This window comes from Manis javanica, chromosome 5, assembly GCF_040802235.1.
Source record: "Manis javanica isolate MJ-LG chromosome 5, MJ_LKY, whole genome shotgun sequence".
Classification (NCBI taxonomy): Eukaryota; Metazoa; Chordata; class Mammalia; order Pholidota; family Manidae; genus Manis; species Manis javanica.
In genome coordinates, this window is record NC_133160.1 from 91,333,041 (window position 1) to 91,352,965 (window position 19,925).

The 19,925-nt window shown below is 38.1% G+C and overlaps 1 protein-coding gene across 8 annotated transcripts in view; it reads right to left on the minus strand.

Annotated features, from left to right (window-relative positions):
* C5H4orf17 (chromosome 5 C4orf17 homolog) overlaps positions 1-19,925 on the minus strand; it is a 268,239-nt gene that overhangs the window by 108,348 nt on the left and 139,966 nt on the right. For all 8 annotated transcript variants that reach the window (XM_073237264.1, XM_073237260.1, XM_073237259.1 and 5 more), the window contains exon 2: positions 3,160-3,376. The gene's annotated coding sequence lies outside the window, so the exon portion shown is untranslated. The remainder of the gene's footprint in view (positions 1-3,159; positions 3,377-19,925) is intronic.

The window sequence follows — 19,925 nt, forward strand, 5'->3', positions numbered from 1 at the left end:
TCAGGGAAGATATAAAAATCACATTTCGTTTCAGAGTTCTGCCAATATTACAGGCAATGTTAGGGAACATACTGAGTTTGCAATCTGTTTGAGGTCTAGTATTGTGTGATTTTTCTCTTGAACTTTGAATCTACAATCCAGTCTAAGGGATAATCAAAAACATGACTATTTTTATCATTAATCATTATCTTTTAATGGTTAATCTCATCAAGCCAAAGTTCAGAAATGTGGTAGAAATCAGCAGGAGAAGGACAAAAATCTATTTTAAACAAGTATTCCTAAAGTAAGGATCAAAGCCCGCAGTCCAAGATCTTTTGAAAGGAGTCCCCCTGCCACCTTCTTGGGAATGGGGATTCTCTAGGTAGGATGTGGGATTTAAGAAAACTTTGTAGTCAGCTTCCATACTGTAGAGGACAGAAGTCATGCTGAAGTTTAGGATTAGTGAAAGGAGTTTTCAGGAAGTGGCTGTAATGGTCCTAACTGATGTGACACTGGTCTTAGGAGAGCCAAGGGGTGGGTTGGTCTTGCTCACAGTGGAAATGGAGTACGTGAATATGGAAGCCTCAGGTCCTTTTGGCTTCAGCTGCTTACACATAGCAAAAAGGGACTGTGACAGAAATCTAAATTGGACCTTTTCTTTGTATTGACTTGTGTACAACAAAGAGCTGGCCTCCTCCTGGATGGAAACACAGGTTTGCCCCAGTAAGTAGGAGTTTCTTGGGGCCAACCTCTTGGGAGGTTGGGAGTGGGAGAAGCAATGTCATTTGGAAAAGACAGAGACATGCAGGAGAAGGACAGGAGCACAACTTTCTCAAAAGGTGAAGAACCCTTTTTAATGGCCTTCTGAGCTTATGGATGCTTATGACTGATGTCCCTGTATAACAATGGGGAGAGAGAAGGAGACTGCCTCTTAGGGGCTTTCAGTATTTCTTCATAAATACTTCATAAATGGGGTGAAGGCTTATCAGTGAAGCCCTGGGAGCTGATGCAGAGACTTGGTGAGCTGAAGTGAGAGTGAGCTCTACTCCCTTCAGCGCACAGGGCCTGATGCAATCCCTTGGCCACCCTGGCTTAGTTCTTCCCACTCCCACCTGCCAGAGGTCCAGTTGCTGCACAGATAGTAATGGTGGGTCAAGTTCTAAACGCTACATGACTGTCTTGTTTATTATATGCTTTGGATATAGCCCATGGAGTACCCAGCCCTAAAAAGACCCTTCTGGGTAAATAAACATTTCAAAAAGTTCCTATCCCAGTTCCACCTGTGCAGTATTCCTAATCTATCCCACACATCTTAAACCGCATGGCTTTGAGGATATATGTATACACAAAGACGAAAAAGCCTTTAGGTATGGCAAGGCATCTCCTCCCTTTCCCAAACCTCTTCTCCTTAGAGTTATAAGGAAGAGGGATTTAGAACTTTCCATAGTGAAGAAGTTCATACTAGCAGACCTCACAATACCCTGCCTTCAGGTGCCAGGCTCATGGGGTAGCCCAGTGACTCCTCACTTGAGACCTTGGAGACTCCCTGACAAAAGGCCCAGGAAAACAAGAGTGGGAGGCCATTGCTACAGCTCAGGGCAGCTCCCACTGTGAATCACCTGCCGGCAAAGCCCTCAGGACTTGCCTGTTGACCTCTTAGGATCCCTTCGTAGGTGATGACACAGCACATTAATCTCTCAGCCTGAAATCCCATTGACTCAGAGCTGAGCTTCTGACATTAGCTCAGAGGCTTCTGTGCACACGGAATGTATGTGATGGGTAGGAAAGGCAGTAGACATGTTTGGAGGTTCCAAGAAGAAAAGAGAAAAGGTCTGAGAGATCATCTTCTTTAAGGGTGACACTCAGTTTCCTGTCTGTGAAATGGGCACAATCCCATGCTCCTTCTCCTTGCTAGGATAATGGTGGAGCACAGCACAGTTAGGAAGATACTCAGGCATCAGTGGCACGAGTGGACTCTCGCACACTCGGAGCCCTTCTGGTCAGAGCTGCCAATTCAACCAAGAGGCTGAAAAAGAACTGCTGCGATTCGGAGAGGAGGCTGGAAAGAGGAGCTTTGAGTGGGGGGCGCTTCCTTCTTTAACCCTTCAAGCTACCTCTCCTGTTGATCATTACCTCTCCAATGAAACTGTGGCCACAAGGTGATGCCAAGTTCAACTTCAGGTTAAATCACTGGGTAGTGAAATTGTTCTCATACCCATCCTCTGAGCTTAACTAAAGTCTTCCCAGTGCTGTGCAAGGAGAGGGAGAAGTGAAGTCAATGATGCTGAAGGGAATGCTTATTTCACAGAGTCCATCCTCACTGCTGGTTTATACAACTATCTTTGTGAACTTGATTTGTGTTGTGCTATAGGGAAGTCTCTGTCACTTGTCCTCTCATCCTTACATCCCCTGACACTTCCAAGTCACTAGGCCTAAGCCTCCAGTGCAGTGTCTTTTACATGCAGAATGTTGGTTATTCAATTTTTATATGCCAAGAATGAGTACTCAAATTTGTAATCTGAAAAAAAAAACCAAACCCAGCAAAACTGTGATGCATGGATTTTTATGGACAAGAAAACTGAACTGATAATAGGTGATGAGTAGAAGGCAGATACTGTTTTTTAAAAAATGGAATTATAGGCTGTGAGAACTGCAAATGACCTTAAATTTCTTCTAATTCAACCCCCATATTTATAGGTAAGGAAGGTGGAGGAGAAATCACAGGGCTGGTTCATACAAACATATGAACAGAGATAGGGACCCATCTTTTCTTAGTGTAGCTTCTGCTGCTGCTCTCTGTGGGACACCCTACTTTCCAGCAGCAGGTATGACATTTCATTATTAAGCTTTCAAAAGAAGGATCTCTCCTCTGCTGCTTGCAGTGAAAAGTTTAGGGAATAATGTGTATCCACCAACAGCCAGAAGACTCTAACCTCCAATCTGGGAAAGCTGTAGAGGTTGTCTACTAACCACCCCTCCCATGTAGTGTTAGACTTCTCCCCACTGTGATCGGCCAAAGGACAGTATAATCTCTGCTAGGATATCTTCAACCCATCCTTAAGCATGTTCTCTGCTCAACAGCCAGCCTAGCACAGTTGTTCATGTCAGGCTGAACTGCCTGTTTCTAACTCCTACATTTGTCCTGGCCCTGCTACATAGGCCCTAGAAAATAGGTCTGACCTTATTTCCACATGCCAGCCCTTCTTCAGATGGTTGAAGACAGCTGCCAATTGTCTTCCCCACTTTCATCCCAAGCTTCTTTCTCTCCAGAGTAAATATCCCAGTTCTGTCAGTGACTTCTTGACTCTGATGAGGCCAAGCAGGATGTGAAGACAGCAAAACACTGCACCACCATCTTGGGGGATCCAGCAATGGCCATGGCCAGTGGAGCTTCCAGCTGTCTCAAAAGGAAAATACATTTACAGATAAGCAGAATATTAAGGAATCTGAATGCATAAAATTTATTATAGGTTTAAAATTCTTACCATCAAGCATTATGATGATTTTTCTACCTATAAGGGAAATGAAAAAGTCCTTAAGGTTTCTATTTTTTTAATAGATATTTAACCTTACTAAGCCTTAATTCTCTCATCTATAAAATGGTAGCAGTAATAGCTTCATGGGGCTATTAGAGATTATGTCTGTAAAGTGCTGAGTGGAGTGCTCGCCACAGAGTGAATACTGCATGTATGGGAGAGATCATCAACACGGGTCAAAATGTTACTTGTGTTCTGCTTCCTCTCTCCTTTCTCCTCACGCCTCCTCCCTTTTCTGTGTGCCAAGCCAGAGTTTACTGTTCCTCATGGCCCTCCAGTTGGTTCCCTCTGAGGATTCCAGTTGATCTTTTGTCGCTCCTTTCTCAGACTTTCCATCACAAATGCAGCGTCAGATTTGCCACAGTCTCCATCTCTCTCATACATTTTAAGTCCCCTAACTTATCTCCTGCTTCCCCAGCTTCATGCCCACTAAACTCACATCTGATCTCAACCCAAAGACAGTAGGATCTGGTTAAAATACATCAGATTAGGTCATGGCTCTGCCCAAAACCTCCCTGTGACTTCCTATGTCAATTAGAAAACTGAAATCCTCTCTAAATGGCTTCAAGGCTCACATGACTTCACCCTTCCCCAGCTGCTTCTCTGACTCGCCCCTGTCACTCCCCATCTTGTCCACTGTGCCCCCTCCACCCAGACTCCTCACTAGCCCTCCAGCTTTCTGGGCAGACTCCCAGATTTCTGTACCCTTTGCCTGGAAAGATCTTCCCCCAGAGAGCTTTGTGTCTGTCTCCCTCAACTTGGTCAAGTTTATATTAAGGTGGAATATTCTAAAGGAGGCCTTCCCTAACCGCCCTATTTGAAACATTCTGTCCCAGGAATTTCTATGTCATTTCCCAGCTTTATTTTTCTTTTTATCCATAAGCACTTATTAGAATTGTAAGTCACATAGGGACAGGTATTTTTCCTAGAACAGTGCTCAATATGCATTACACACTCTATTCGTTCATATTCAATGAACTTACAATGAGAAACAAGGAGGTATGATAGGAAAACTGTGGGTTTGGTGTTAAAATTTCCATCTGCCACTAAATGTTTGATTTTTACTTAAGCTCTCTCAGCTTCAGTTTCCTCCTATGTGAGAAAGGAGTATAGTAGTAACTACCTTGTGACATTTCAATGATGATCTCTCAAAATGGTGAGGTCTCTCCAATCGCAAGTAAGAAAAACCCATGCTCAGTGTCTGTTTACCAACTCCCCATCTGTGGTTGTCATTCCCTCCCATTGCATCTGTACAGTGAGTGATTAGGATACAGACAGCTCAAGACTCATGTCATCCTGGCAGAGCAGTCCCAGGAAAAAGAAACTTCCCTAAGAATTTTTGCTTAAAAATTCCAAAGAAGAGCCCAATGAAGTGTGGCTGGGGTCAAGTGCACATCTCAGGACCAACATTTTTGGCCAGAAGAATCTGATTGGCCAGGTCTGGGTGTTAGGGTGTTAACATAGGAAGCTCCACTGGGAAAAGATCCACTGGAGTTAGGGAAGGGTAATTCCCAAATGAAGGGGATTTCAATTTAAAAGAAGGAATAATTGAATGCTCCACATTAAATAAAACAGCTGTTTGTTGAAAACTAGAATGTATTAATTCATGGAGTTCAAAGAATGAACAATCAAACAATGAATAGGAACAGAAAGGCACCTCACCTCTGCAAAAATGGGACCCAGGAATGGAACCTGACTTCAGTTCAGACTTTCTCTTTATTGTTTTATCTGCTTCTATGTGTGAGCCGACTTCTTTTTCCTTCACTGAAATCTGACTTTCTCTATACACAGTGGAGTTAGTACCTTTCCCACTACCGATTCATGCTCTCTTGATAGATGGGTTGGTAGGGAAGCAGAGAGTTTAGACAGCTCTGGGAGATGTAAGACTTTGATGTGTGTCTTACCCAAATACTCCTGCTTTTCTCCATCTCCTGTATCTTAGCTAGCCTTGGTAGATGCCCATATAATTCATTCTCCAAACCAGTGTAATTTTAAGAGTGAATGGCAGCATTATTAATAACTATATTGAGACAAAAGGTACAAACCAACAAGTTCCCAGAAAAACTAGGACATATAGTCAAACTGCCTTTTGTATTTCATTTCTCACTCTTCTCCTCTCTCAAGAGCTATTCATAGAAAGGTTTTATAACAGTCATTTATATCTCTTTATGAATCAAGTGCTTTTTCTGCCAGAGAAATTTTAAATATTAATTTATGTGGAAAGATAAATACTTTTATTTCCTCTATAAAGGAAGTATGGAAGAATGCCTTTTGATGTTTAATTTTATAATATTTTCAAAAGATGACTTTATGATTCTGTACCTTTCATCAAAAATGTTCCTACTGCAGCCAAAAATTTGGGGGATTTTTATTTGCTCCATTATGGGACCATGAACACCACTGAATACAGGAAGATAAATCTGGCCCAATGACTTTTAGAGGAGTAATTAAGATTTCCCTGATCAACATCATAACATATATGTAGGATTTTTAAAAAGCTTTTTTGAACTATAATTGACATACAGTAAGCTGCACAGATATAAAATGTATAACTTGATGTTTTTATATTTACAACCAAGATAATAAACATAACCATGACCCCTATAAGACCCTTGTGCCCCTTGATAGGCCCCAACCTACCCCTCCTTGTCCTTACCCATCTGAAGCAACTGGTGATCTTATTTCTGTCACTATAGATTTTCCTTCTGCATGAAAGATTTTCTTTTATTTCTTATACTGTGGGTCTGGTGAATTCTTTCAGCCTTTGTATGCTGAAAATGGTCTTTATTTCACCTTCATTTTGGAAATATTTTCATTGGGTATAGAATTCTAGACTGAACTTTTTTTTTTTCATCTAATGCTCTACAGGGGTTGCTCCACTTTCTTCTCTCTTTTATTGTTTCCAACAAAAAAATCTACTGTCTTGTCTTTATTCTTCTGAACACGGCCAGTTTTTATTTTCTGGCTGTTTTTAAGATTTTCTCTTTATCACTGGTTTGGAGCAATGCAACTATGATTTGCCTCTATGTAGTTTTCTACGTTTCTTGTGCTTGGGGCTTATTGAACTTCTGGACCTGTGGGCTTAATAGTTTTCATCAAATATGGAAAACTGTCAACCATTATTTCTTCAAATATGATATCTTCTCCCACCCCCACCCTTTTATTTCCTGGGACTACAATTACACCTCTATTAGGCCTCTTGAAGGTACTCACTTTTCACTAATTCTTTCTTAATTTTTTTTCTGTATTTAATTTTGGATAGTTTCTATTTTTCTTTCGAATTCACTGATCTTTTCTTATGCAACATGTAATTGGCTGTCAGTCCCATCCAGTTATTTTTTGTGCCAAACATCTACAGTTTCAGTTTGTGTCTTTTTTTTATTGTGGTAAAAAATATGCATCATAAAACCTACCATCTTAATCATTTTTAAATGTATAGTGTAGTAGTGTCAAGTACATTTACACTGTGGTAAAACAGATCTCCAGAACTTTTCATCTTACAAATCTGAAACTCTATGCCCATTAAATAGCAACTCTTTTTTACCCCCAGTAACCATCATTCTACTTTTTCACAGAAACCACCATTTCTATGAATCTACTTTAGATGCCTCTGCAAGTGGAATCCTATATAGTATTTGTCCTTTTGTGATCGGCTTATTTCATTTAGCATAATATCCTCAAGGTTCATCCATGTTATAGTATATGAACAGGTCTTTCCTTCCTTTTTAAGGCTGCAGAGTATTCCATTGTATCTATGCACCACAACTGTTTATCCATTCATCATTCAACAGACATTTGGGCTGCCTCTACCTCTTGACTATTGTGAACAGTGCTGTTGTGAACATTAGTTTCCAAATATTTCTGAGATCTGCTTTCAAATTTTTTGGATATATATCCAGAAGTGAGATTGTTAGATCATATTTTTAATTCTATTTTTAATTTTTTGAGGAATTTCCATACTGTTTTTCATTGCAGTTGTGCCATTTTATGGGGCCATTAACAGTGCACGTTTCTAACTTCCCCACATCTCCACCAATACTTGTTATTTTGTTTGTTTTTCAATATAGCCATCCCAGTGGATGTAAAGGGATATCTCTCTGTGGTTTTGATTTGCATCTTTCTGATGATTGGTCATGTCTCCTCTAGAGAAAAGAAAAAGAGAGAACATTTCCCAACTCATGTTATGAAGTCAGCACAACTATGATAATACCAAAATCTGGTAAGAACATCAAAGAAAAAAGGAAAATTAGAGATCAGTCTTACAAAAATTGATGAAAATATTCTAAACAAAATTAATTCAGCATAATATAAAAAGGATAATACATCATGACAGATCTATTCAGGAATACAAAATTGGTTTAGTAATTGAGTTCTAAAATTATAATGTTTTCTGATGTAAAATTATTTCTTTTATATTTTAGAGTATTGTTCCCTTCCCTTATGCTGCAGCATCTTTTTATAAGCCCCATTTTTAATTTTTCTTGTTTACTTCTTCTTAAATGACGTCTATTCAGGCACTGCATTTGTCAAAAGAGAGGATGAGTTGGACAGCTGTCGGTTTCCATTCTATGCACTTGAGAGCTCATTTTGTAGCTAAAGCTAAAGCTCTTATATTCACAGCTCCTAGCTTATTTTACTAGCAATGCAACTGCCTTGCAGTGTAAGTTCTTACTTGAACAATGTAACACATGGGACTAGATCACCTTATGAACTGTTCCACAATTGAATAACATTACATTTGCAACACTTTTCTTATGTCATTAAACATCTCAGTATGTCATGTGCTTTCTCCAGACCCCTTTCATATAGTACATTGCATTCCTGGAGAAGCCTGGATGGAGAAAGGGAGACAGTAGTGCTGTAGGATCTGGTAAGGTACAGTAGAATAGTTCTACTGGACAAGGATAATACTCCATAGTTCAGGAATGGCCAAATTATCCAATGGTCTATACAACCCTTCATTGTGAAAAATGCAGAGAGAAGAAAGATAAAACAAGATTCTTTCCTATTTCCTTTGTTACTGTCAAGTTGCAGTCCAGTTCAAAGGCTAAAAAGCATGTTGTATGCCTCAAAGAATATACTTTAACACAAATGGAAAATCTACTTTGACTGTCCATTTGAATTTCTACTATGGACACAATTCTTTTTTGCTGTCATTGTCAGTTTGTTGGGTGTAGGCATAGCAGGCATGGTTATTCTCTTATCATGTTGACCCAATAATTGAACCCAAGGATGCAATAACCAAGAGAACTAAGGAAAATATGGTCAGACCTCTACATTAGTGAGGCATGTTAGAAAATGCATGGGAGTTCCCATTCCATATATTTCACAAACCCATGTGTGACCTGAATAAATTGCATAATCTCAGAAGACTTTTGGTTTTATTATGTGAAAAATAGTTTAAAATGAATAATCCCATCCAACCATTGAATGTTTGTAACAAAACCTCAAAGTGCAATAGGAGTATTTTTATTTTTCCTACAGAGTTTTAGGGTCAGAAAGGTTTCACATAACAGAGGTTCTCAAATATTCAAAAGGCAGAGAACTTACAATTCATAATATTCTTTATGAATATCATGTAGTATTAATATTAAATTTGGCATAACTAATTATGCAATTCTAAGATTATAGAATACATATGTGGAAGCAGGTGTCAAAAGTTTTAAGTATATGGTAGAAAACAAAAACATATTCTCTTGTTAATTCTAGTTTCTTACATTATTTTCATGTTCTGTACAATAAGCTCACACATATTCTTTTCAATTATCAATTGCTTTTATAAGAGTTTTACAAACTGGCTTTATGGTTAACTTTGACTGAACTTTCAGACTCTTGAGAATATTATTTTATATGAAGTACCAAAACATACCCTACTCTTTAACTTTGTTAGTTAATTATTCCAATTGTGTGACAAGCTGAGTAGGAAGAAACCAGTCAACTCTTAACTCAAGGGCTCAGGCACTTTGCTTAATCCTTAAACCTTAAACTCTTTCTAGTCACTATGTGGTGTTCAAATGAGATTTTACCCATGAGAGCAAGGTTATATATTTCTTTCTTTTTAATGACATAGGTTTTGAAACAAAATTAAAATGTGTGATACCATTCCATCTAGAACACGCCACATGGAAGAAGAAAAACGTTTTTCTTTTATTTGGTCAGCAGTACAAATAGAGTGAACAATAGGGAAAGCCACAGATGATTGTGTTTTTATTAGTTTACACGCAGGTCTGGGGGGCTTATCTCCTAAGGATGGTTTTCATTTATTTTTCATGTGGTACTTCTATGGTTAAATGAGCATTGCAAATCATTCAGTGAGGACATGATAAGCCTCAGATAGTATGGCTTCCAAAGGAGAAAGAAAATGTGTAACTAGAAGGAAGGTAAACAGATATTTCTACTCAACAACTATGCCTTTCAGTTTTGGCCAAAAAAAGGAAATTTGAAAGACATCGGAATTTTCCTCCCTATTCCAAAGCTGGCCTTCTGAATTCCAACTGTTTACTTCTCCATGGCACCATACCCTTCTAAGACCTTTGCAATTGAACTGAAATACTAATTTGACTGGTGGCTAAAGAAATATGGATCAGGATTATTGCTAGTCAATTCCCAACACATAAAACAGGCCGGATGGAGGACAGGGTGTTTGTTGCACCAGTGTCAGCTCAGGTGAGCTGAGAAAACAGGAAAGCAACACTAGGCTCTAATCAGCCAAGATAAACCAGACCATGAGTTCCACCACCTGAGGACTTCAGCTACAAATGCAGTAGGCCAGAAGCACCAAGCAGACAGGGCATCCTCCTGAAAACTGGAGGAACAGAAACATCACAAGTGCTGGGGAGCCCATTGTCCCCACACGAGGAAGTCATGCAGTCCTCCTTCCATATGCCTGGCAAGAGAATAGGGGGACAGGGAGACTCTGGGAAATTGGGTGTTTCGTTTTAGCAAAAGATAAAGAGCACATCCCTGAAGGATTATTTAAGTCACTACAGTGGTCCAAGTTTAAATAAGACCAGAAGTTACTTTTTGCCTTTTACTTAGTATATGGATGGTCATGGAATAGATTAGGGTTATTTTAGACATAATTTTTAAAAACACATCCTAACTGATTTCTGAGATGTAGTATGCATACATTTTTGAATCTGTAACAAATGTTTATTGAATAAATGAATGGGTGAATGAATCAATGAATCAAATAAGACAGAAGAGAAAAAAACAAACAAGATGCTTAAAATGATTTATCTCCTTCAACAAAGTTCTCCAGGAGGAAATACTAAAACCTAGGCACTTGTTTTAGCAGTAAGATCATGGTTCCTTCCCTATTGTTAGTCTCAATAGGGATGAGCCTGAAAAACATTGCAAAGTAGATAAAATTTGTTTTTAAATTATCTAAACACCCAAATTAAAAGAATAAAATTGTTAAACTGAATTTAAGTGCAACACGATATACTGTCCACATGAAACCCTCTTTAGTCATAAAGACACATATGGACTGAAAGTAAAAAGATGGGGGGAAAATACATCACCTACACACTAGCCAAAGACGGTATAACTCTACTTACTTCAGACAAAATGCACTTCAAAACAAAGACTATTACAAGGGACAATGAAGAACATTAAGTAACAATGAAGGAGGTAACTCATCAAAAATATATAGCAATGTTTATCATGCATATATACTCAATCAAACTTCAAAGTACATGAAACAATAACTGCTACAACTGAAAGGAGAAGTATGCAAATTTAACCATTAAAGCTAGACAATGCAACACCCTCGTATCAATACTTGATAGAAGTAGAAAGAAACCAGTGAGGATAAATTATACCTAACAAAAGAGTACTACAGACCAACTTAATTGATATTAATTGAACACTACATCCAACAATGAAATAGTATGTATTCTTTTAAAATGATGTGGAACACTCACCAAGATGGACCCTATCCTGGACCATAAAATGATCATTAAAAACTTTAAAATGATTGAAATCACGTTGAATATGTCTAGCCTTATGTCAATATTGCAAAGGGGCATAAGAGAACTTAGAGAGTGATGGATATGGTCCATATCCTGTTTGTGGTGGTAGATTTAGAAGTATATTAATTGATCGTTGAGGGGTACACTTAAAATGCATTTTTTGGTATATAAAGTTGATATCAATAAAGTTAATTATAAAACAAATGAGTAAAACAGCTCAAAAAGTTCCAGAGCCCCTTAGACTTGGAAATCATCTACTGATTGAGTGTTGTATGCCTTGGAAAGTCCCTGTAAGAGAGGAAGTTTCTGGGTGTTCCATATGTAGCTCATGATTCCTCCAAACCTTTTCTATTTATTTTTATTTGAGCATGGGAGCAGTGGGGGAGAGAATGCTTTTCAATTCTTTTTTACAGATAAAGGAATATACTTTACTCCAGCTTTTAGATTCTACTTTTCCAAGGCTTAAATTTAGATTCAGGAGAAATATTTACTCCTTAAGTTATTTTTTAGCAAACACTTCCCCTCCCTGTAACTCAGATCCCAGACAAGGCCCCAGGAGAATATTTATTATTGACATTAGAGTAAACAAACATTAATCCTGTTTTGAGACTATAGTAATCTATGTAAGACAACTGGATACTGCAGTTACAAAATATGTGGAATGCTGCAAAAGTGTTTCTAAGAGGGAAGTACATGGCAATAGAGGCCTACCTCAAGAAATAAGAACAATTCAAATAAATAATCTAAACTCACAACTAAAGGGATGAGAAAAAGAACAAATGAAACCCAAAGTTAGAAGAAGGAGGGGTATAATAAAGATCAGAACAGAAATAAAAAAATAGAGAATAAAAACAGTAGAAAAAAAAATCAATGAAACCAAGAGCTGCTTCTTCAAGATGATAAAAAAAATAGACAAACCCCTACCCAGACTCATCAAGAAAAAAAAGAGAGGATACAATAAACAAATTCAGAAATAAAAATAGAGGAGTTACAACTGATACTACAGAAATTCAAGGAATTATAAGAGAAATTTATGAAAAATTATATGCCAATAAATTGGACAACCTAGAAGAAATGGACAAATTCCTGGAAAAGTACAACCTTCCAAGACTGACCCAGGAAGAAACTGAAAATATGAACAGACCAATTACCAGTAATGAAATCAAATTGGTAATTAAACTCCAAACAAACAAAATTCCAGGACCATAGCTTCATAGCTGAATTCTATTAAACATTCAAACTAGAGCTAATATCCAACCTTCTTAAAGTATTCCAATAAGTAGAAGAGGAGGGGATACTTCCAAATTCATTCTGTGAGGTCAGCATCACTCTACTACCAAAACCAAAGACACCACAAAAAAATAAAATTATAGACCAATATCCCTGATGAACACAGAAGCAAAAATCCTAAACAAAATATTAGCAAACCAAATTAAAAAATACAAGAGGATCATCCTTCACAACCAAGTGGAATTTATTTCAGGGAAGCAAGAATAGTATAATATTTATAAATCAATCAATGTGATATACCACATTAACAAAAGGAAGAATAAAAACCATATGGTCATTTCAATAGATGCAAAAAAAGCATTTGACAATATTCGACATCCATTCATGATAAAAGCTCTCAACAAAATGGGCATAAAGGGAACCTACCTCAACATAATAAAGGCCATATATGACAAACACACAGTCAACATCCTAGTCAATGGTGAAAAGCTCAGTTTTGCCTCTAAGATCAGAACAAAACAAGCATGCCCACTCTCACTACTTTATTCAACATGGTATAGAAAACACAGTCACAGCAATCAGACAAGAAAAAAAATAAAAGACATCCAAATTGGTAAGGAAGAAGGAAAACGCACTATTTTCAGATGACATGATAATATAGAGAGCCCTAAAGACTCCACCAAAAAAAAAAAAAGCTAAAATAAATGAATTCAGTAAAGTTGCAGGATACATTATCAATATAAAGAAATCTGTTGCATTCCTATATAATAATGAACTAGCAGAAAGAGAAATCAAGAAACCAATTCCATTTAAATTTGCATCAAAAAGAATAAAATACACAGAAATAAAGGAAAAAATAAAATACCTGGCTAAGGAGGTAAAAGACTGATACTCTGAAAACTATGACACTGATGAAAGAAATTGAAGAAGACACAAATAAATGGAAAGCTATCCCTTGCTTGCGGATAGAAAAAATTAATATTGTCAAAATGGCCATCCTGCCCAAAGCAATCCCCATCAAAATAGCATGGCATTTTTCACAGAACTCAAGCATAGGATTATATGTATATAATCCTCAAATTTATATACAACCACAAAAGACCCTGAATAGCCAAAGCATCTTGAGAAAGAAGAACAAAGCTGGGGGTATCATGCTCTCTAATTTCTAGCTATACTACAAAGCTACAGTGATTAAAACAGTATGCTGCTGGCACAAGAACAGATCCATGGATCAATGGAATGGAATAGAGCACAGAAATAAACCCAGACATATATGGTCAATTAATATATGACAAAAGAGGCAAGAATATACAATGGGGAAAAAACAGTCTCTTCAATAACTGGTGTTGGGAAACTGGACAGCTACATGCAAGAGAATGAAATTGGATTACTGTCTTACTCCAAACACAAAAGTAAATTAAGAATGGATTAAAGATCTAAATGTAAGACATGAAACCATAAAGGTCTTAGAAGAAAACAGGCAGGAATCTCTTGAACATCAGCATGAGAAATTTTTTTCTGGATATGTCTCCCTGGGCAAGGGAAACAAAAACAAAAATGAACAAGTGGAACCACATCAAACCAAAAAGCTTCTTCACAGTAAAGGAAGCCACCCACAAAATAAAAAGGCAACTGACTGTGTGAAAATATACCTGATAAGGGGCTAATATCCAAAATATACAAAGAACTTATACAACTCAAAACCAAAAAAACCAAATCAGCCAACTTAAAAATGGGCAGAGGACCTGAATAAACATTTTCCCAAAGAAGCCACAGACGGGCAACAGGCACATGAAAAGATGCTACACGTCACTAATCATCAGGGAAATGACACAGATCAAAACAACAATGGAACATCACCTCACACAAATCAGCACAGCTACTATCAAAAAGATAAATAGTGAGTGGCAGTGAGAATGTGGAGTAAAGGAAATATTTGTGCACTGTTGGTGGGAATGTAAATTGGTACAGCCACTGTTGAAAGTAGTATGGAAGTTCTTCAAAAAACTAAAACTAAAAATACCACACAACCCGTCATTTCTGGTAATTTACCTAAAGAAAACATAATCACTAATTCAAAAAAATACATGCACTCCTATCTTTTTTTAAATGTTCCATATTATTTACAATAGCCAAGGTATGGAAGCAACTTAAGTGTCCATCAATAGATGAATGTATAAGGAAAATGTAGTACAAAATCTCAATCATAACATAAATTAGTTATGGGGATGAAAGTATAGCATAGAATATAGCCAACAATATTGGAATATCTTTCTATGTCAGCAGTAACTACACTTATTGGGGAAAGCATTTAATAATGTAGATAACTGTGGAACACTATGTTGCACACTTGAAATCAATATAATACTGTATATCCACTATACTTCAATAAAAAACATATTATAAAAAATGCTATAGTTTAACTATTGTACTTTTCATTCCAATAACCTTATTTTGTTATGTAATGACCCATTTCCAGGTTATTGCAAGTTTTACAAAAATGAAACTTGACATGCTTCAATACAGTCACCACTTTCAAATCTTAGTTGAGATTTTGTAAATACCACTTCTTAACAAAATTAAATATTAAATTATTATGTAGTTATTGAACATAGACCGATTCATTGTAACTCAGGTTCGGAGGTAGTTTTCTTAAGTCTATCAAATTTTTTGTTACACTTGCCTTTTCTCTTTCTAATCCTAGACTAGGTTGCATGATTTATAAAACAGGAAAGGTTAAGTGTTATTCTCTATTACTCTCTTAACTGTTACAATATTGCTGACAGGTCAACACCACACGAGCTATAGGTTAAGTAAGAAACATGAAGTTCTAAGTCTTGAAGTTCTGAAGTTTTCTTTATTCCAAGGTAGTGTTTTGCATCTGACTAAATCTAGGTTTTATCCAGGGTGTACATGTGCTCCAGTTGTAGTCCACATGCAGGTATAAGTAGTGTGACCACATAATGAATCATCTGAACTAGACCAGTTTTGAAAGTGAAAGGTGAGCTATTACTCTGAGACAACAGTAATTATCTCTGACAAACCAAGATGTGTTTGTTATTGTTCAGCTATAAACTGTTCAAACTGTAGCACAGGTCTCAAGCAGACCATGAATTTACCAATCAACAAGTCAGTATCATTCATAATTTCTCAGGTGACCACCTAGCCTGGCAAGCAAAAAATCAGGGCCCCTGTTTCGAGGAATATAAGATGTTAATTCACAGGGTGACAATTTGCAGAAGACTAGCAAAAGTACAAGTTCTTGACTTTGGAAATCAAATTTTTCATTGTTGGATGCCAGTAGAGCCCTCTGAGCTGGCACACTACTGTGTGCCATTGTATAGGCTTTATTTGATCCACCCCACTTCCTTCCCCACCACTGGAACAAAAGATGAAGTGCCAGTGTTGGACTTATAAGTAGCCCACCTTCCCAGCCCCAGGAAGACTGCCAAGCTCTGCAAACCCTGACTATGCCACCTGTGCATTCGTTTTAAGAGGGGACTTAAGACAGGAGGGTGCAAAAACAGAGATGGAGAAAAGGAGAAAGGAGCAGGGGGAGAGAAAGTGAGAGATCCAAGCGAAGACCTTTACTACTGGGTAGTAGGAGTTGAGAATTAAAGAACAGATAAAGCAGAGTGGGAGGGATAGGCAGGGCAGAGCATTAATAAAACAAAGTAAATTTTCTAGAACTGAACGAAGTTATTCTTCATATTCTTTTAAAATTCACTCAATGCCAGTAAAATGGAAAAAAATACACTCACCAAGCACAGACAGTTGTAAAATTTCAGACTAGTAGGGATAAACAGAACATCCTACAAGCTTCTGAAAACAATGTGAAGAGGAAGGAGGAATAAAAGGAGCAAGGCGGGGGCATCGGTTGGGGGGGTGGCCACAAGCCAGGAACTGCAGCAGCCCCTGAAGCTGGACCGGTAAGGAAAGGAATGTCTCCTAGAGCCTCCAGGTAGAGCGTAGCCCTGCCAACACCTTGGTTTCAGTCCACTGATACTGACTTCACATTTTGAGCCTCTGGAACTGGGAGAAATTAACCTCTGTTGTTTTAAGCCACCCAGTTTGTGGTAATTGGTTACAGCAGCCACAAGAAACCAACACAACAGGTTGCCCAGATGCACAGCACATTCAGGCCCTTCTGGAAGAAGTCAAAGGCTCCAGGAAAACTTTCTTTACAGGACAAAATTGACCAGATACTTGATGCATCTGTATATCCTGAGTGGAGAACTGGACAACTGGTGAAGCCTTGGGCACTGGTATAAAGACAAATCCAAGCCAGTTTTTAAAAAGCCAATATTTAATCCTAGGAAAAGAACAAAAAAGTCCAGGTAAAAGAGGGGAGAAACATTGCAAATTACATGGTTCATCTGTAAGTAGGACCTATATAGTCATAATAATACATATTGTTATAAAAGGAGAGAGGTGGAGTCTTTTAGTGGTAATGACTGCCCCAAATTCTCATCCTCCAAAATCGTCCCCAGTGGAGAACCACAGGAGAGCAGAGCTCAGCAGAGAGTTCTGCAGGCTGTCCCACTGAGCTGCACAGGGTGGTCCTGCTATTCCAGGAGCCTAGAAAACAGAGCATAGAGTCAAGGAGTATTATTCTCAAGCCTTAGGGTCTAATAGTATTTGCTCTGATAGGTTTTGGACTTACTTTGGCACTTTTTGGTCCTTTTTATTTTCCTATTTCTCCTTCTTGGAATGGAAATGTCTATCCTATTCCTACCTCACCAATTGCATTTTGGAAGCAATAATATGCTTGGTTTCACACATTCATAGCTGGAGAGAAATTTGCCTCAGGATGAATAAAACCATGAGTCTCACCCATACCTGATTTAGATAATATGTAGATAAGATTTTGGACTTAATACTATAAAGTTGATGCTAGATTGAGTTAAAAGTTTTAGAGTTGCTAGAAGGGAATAAATATATTTTGCATGTGAAAAGGACATGAATTTTGTGGAGCCAGGTGCAGAATGCAAGACTGAATGTTTATGTTCCCCCAGAATTCATATGTTGAACCTTAATCTCCAATATGATGGTATTTGGAGGTGGGGTCTTTAGGAGATCATCAGGTTGTGAGGGTAGAAACTTCATGAATGAGATTGGTGCCCTTGTAAGAGACCCCAGAAATCTCCCTCTCCCCTTCATTATGTGAGGACACAGCAAAAAATGGCTATCTATGAACCTGGAAAATGGCTCACACCAGACACCAAGTCTGTCAGCACCTTGATCTCAGACTTCCCAGTCTCCAGAACAGTGAAAAAGAAATGTTTGTTGTTTAAACTACAGAGTCTATATTATTTTTGTTATAGCAGCCCAGATGGACTAAGACAACCCCTGACCCAAATGAATGACAGAGAGACTCTAGTTGAAAGAAAGAAGACTTAGATCCAGGATATATTCAGAGAAAGAGAAAAAAAAATTGGAGAGATAGCTATGTCCTGGTGTTCTTATTTTTCAAGGCATACCATCCACTTCTTATCCTTTGATGCTTATGTAATTGTCTATTATTTTTGTACCATCAAACTTTTGTACCATCAAACACCAGCCTGAGTACCTTTCTGTTCTTGAAGCCGACATTTCTGATTTAGAAAGGGCATTTAGATACCTGTAATTTCTGTTCTTCTCTTATCTCATCTATGAAATGGGAATTATAATAGTACCTTCTTTGTACTGTTGCTCTGAGGTATATGTGATAATAAATGAAAAACTACCAGTATAGTTCTGGAAACACAGTAGGTGCTCAATAAATTGTGGCCATTAGCTTCCTATAAATGTATGCCTCCCATAAATAAACCACTAATTTACTAAGAATTCAAATTATTCCTGCTACTCTGTTCCTCCATTACTCTATAAATGCTTTCACTTTGAACAGGACATATGAGCTCCTTGATACCACACAGAATCTCAAAGGTCACTCCCTCTCTTTGTACTGCTGCCTGCAAGTCCAGGTGTGTGGGCAGGGAAAGCAGGCCAGTGGCCATTGTCTAGCAGTGGTTCTCCCTCTGCTGGGTGAAGGTAGTGTAGTCCCACTGTGGCTCTGCACCTGCAGTGAAGTTGGTGACAGACATCTAACAGTGTTGCTCCCTTGACAGTTCTAGAGAAAATATACCCTTTATGTTACACCATATCTAATTAAGGAGTTGAATGCATTGTGTCCCCCAAGTGTTGATAAGATACTTACGGTTTATTAAAAATCAAACTCGTATTTTCTTTCTCATAGACATGGCACTGAATAAAGCACAATGGAAATGTGCAAGTGAATTTTCTATTTGCCGAAATCACCATTATTTAGTTTCTAACTTAAATGTCTTCTCTCTATAAAACCTCCTCTGAGTCCTTCCATCAGAATGCCTTCCCTCTGAGACAGCACATCTCACACAGTCTGACTTGAGCTGCCTACGTCCTTTTCCTTCACAGATCATCAGCTTCCTTTTACGGGTCATCATTATAGCTAATATTAACTGATGGTCCTACTTCTCACGCTCCCTGATAAGTGCTTTTAGTCCACCCATATTTTACAGCTGAGGAAACAAAGGCAAAGGACAGTTGAATAACAAGTCCAAGCTCACACAGCTAGTGTGGATAGTACCTGCTTGAATCCAAGCCAATGCTGTAACCAAAGCCCCATATTCCCTCATGGCACAGATGGAGGCCATTTCTTATACATCATTGCCACTCTACTAACTGCCTGGAACAGGAAGATGCCCAGTCAATGCCGAACAGCACTGCGTGGAGCAGAAATGCCATCTTTGGTGTCACTGACTGCTGTCTGACTTCTCTGCTATGAAGAGGAGGAGAGAGTGCTGGATAGAGCATGTTCTCTGGTTCTCAGCTTTCTCTGTCCTAGGTGATTTCTGCTGCTTACCTACTCCTCTTCCTTTCTAACTACAACATGTGAATTAGAAATTGGAGTTCAGTGTACACAAAGGGAATCTGAACACCCTGTGTGGGACTGAGAGAGAGAGAGAAAAAAATGGAATCCAGGAATAAGAGACTAAAACTTAGGTATAGGCTGGGAATTCCACTCCTAGGAATTTACCAAAAGAAAACAAGTTCTCAGATTCAAAAAGACATCTGCACCCCTATGTTTATTGCAGCACTATTTATAAAAGCCAAGATATGGAAGCAACCTAAGTGTTTATCAGTAGATGAATGGATAAAGATGTGGTACATATACACAATGGAATACTAT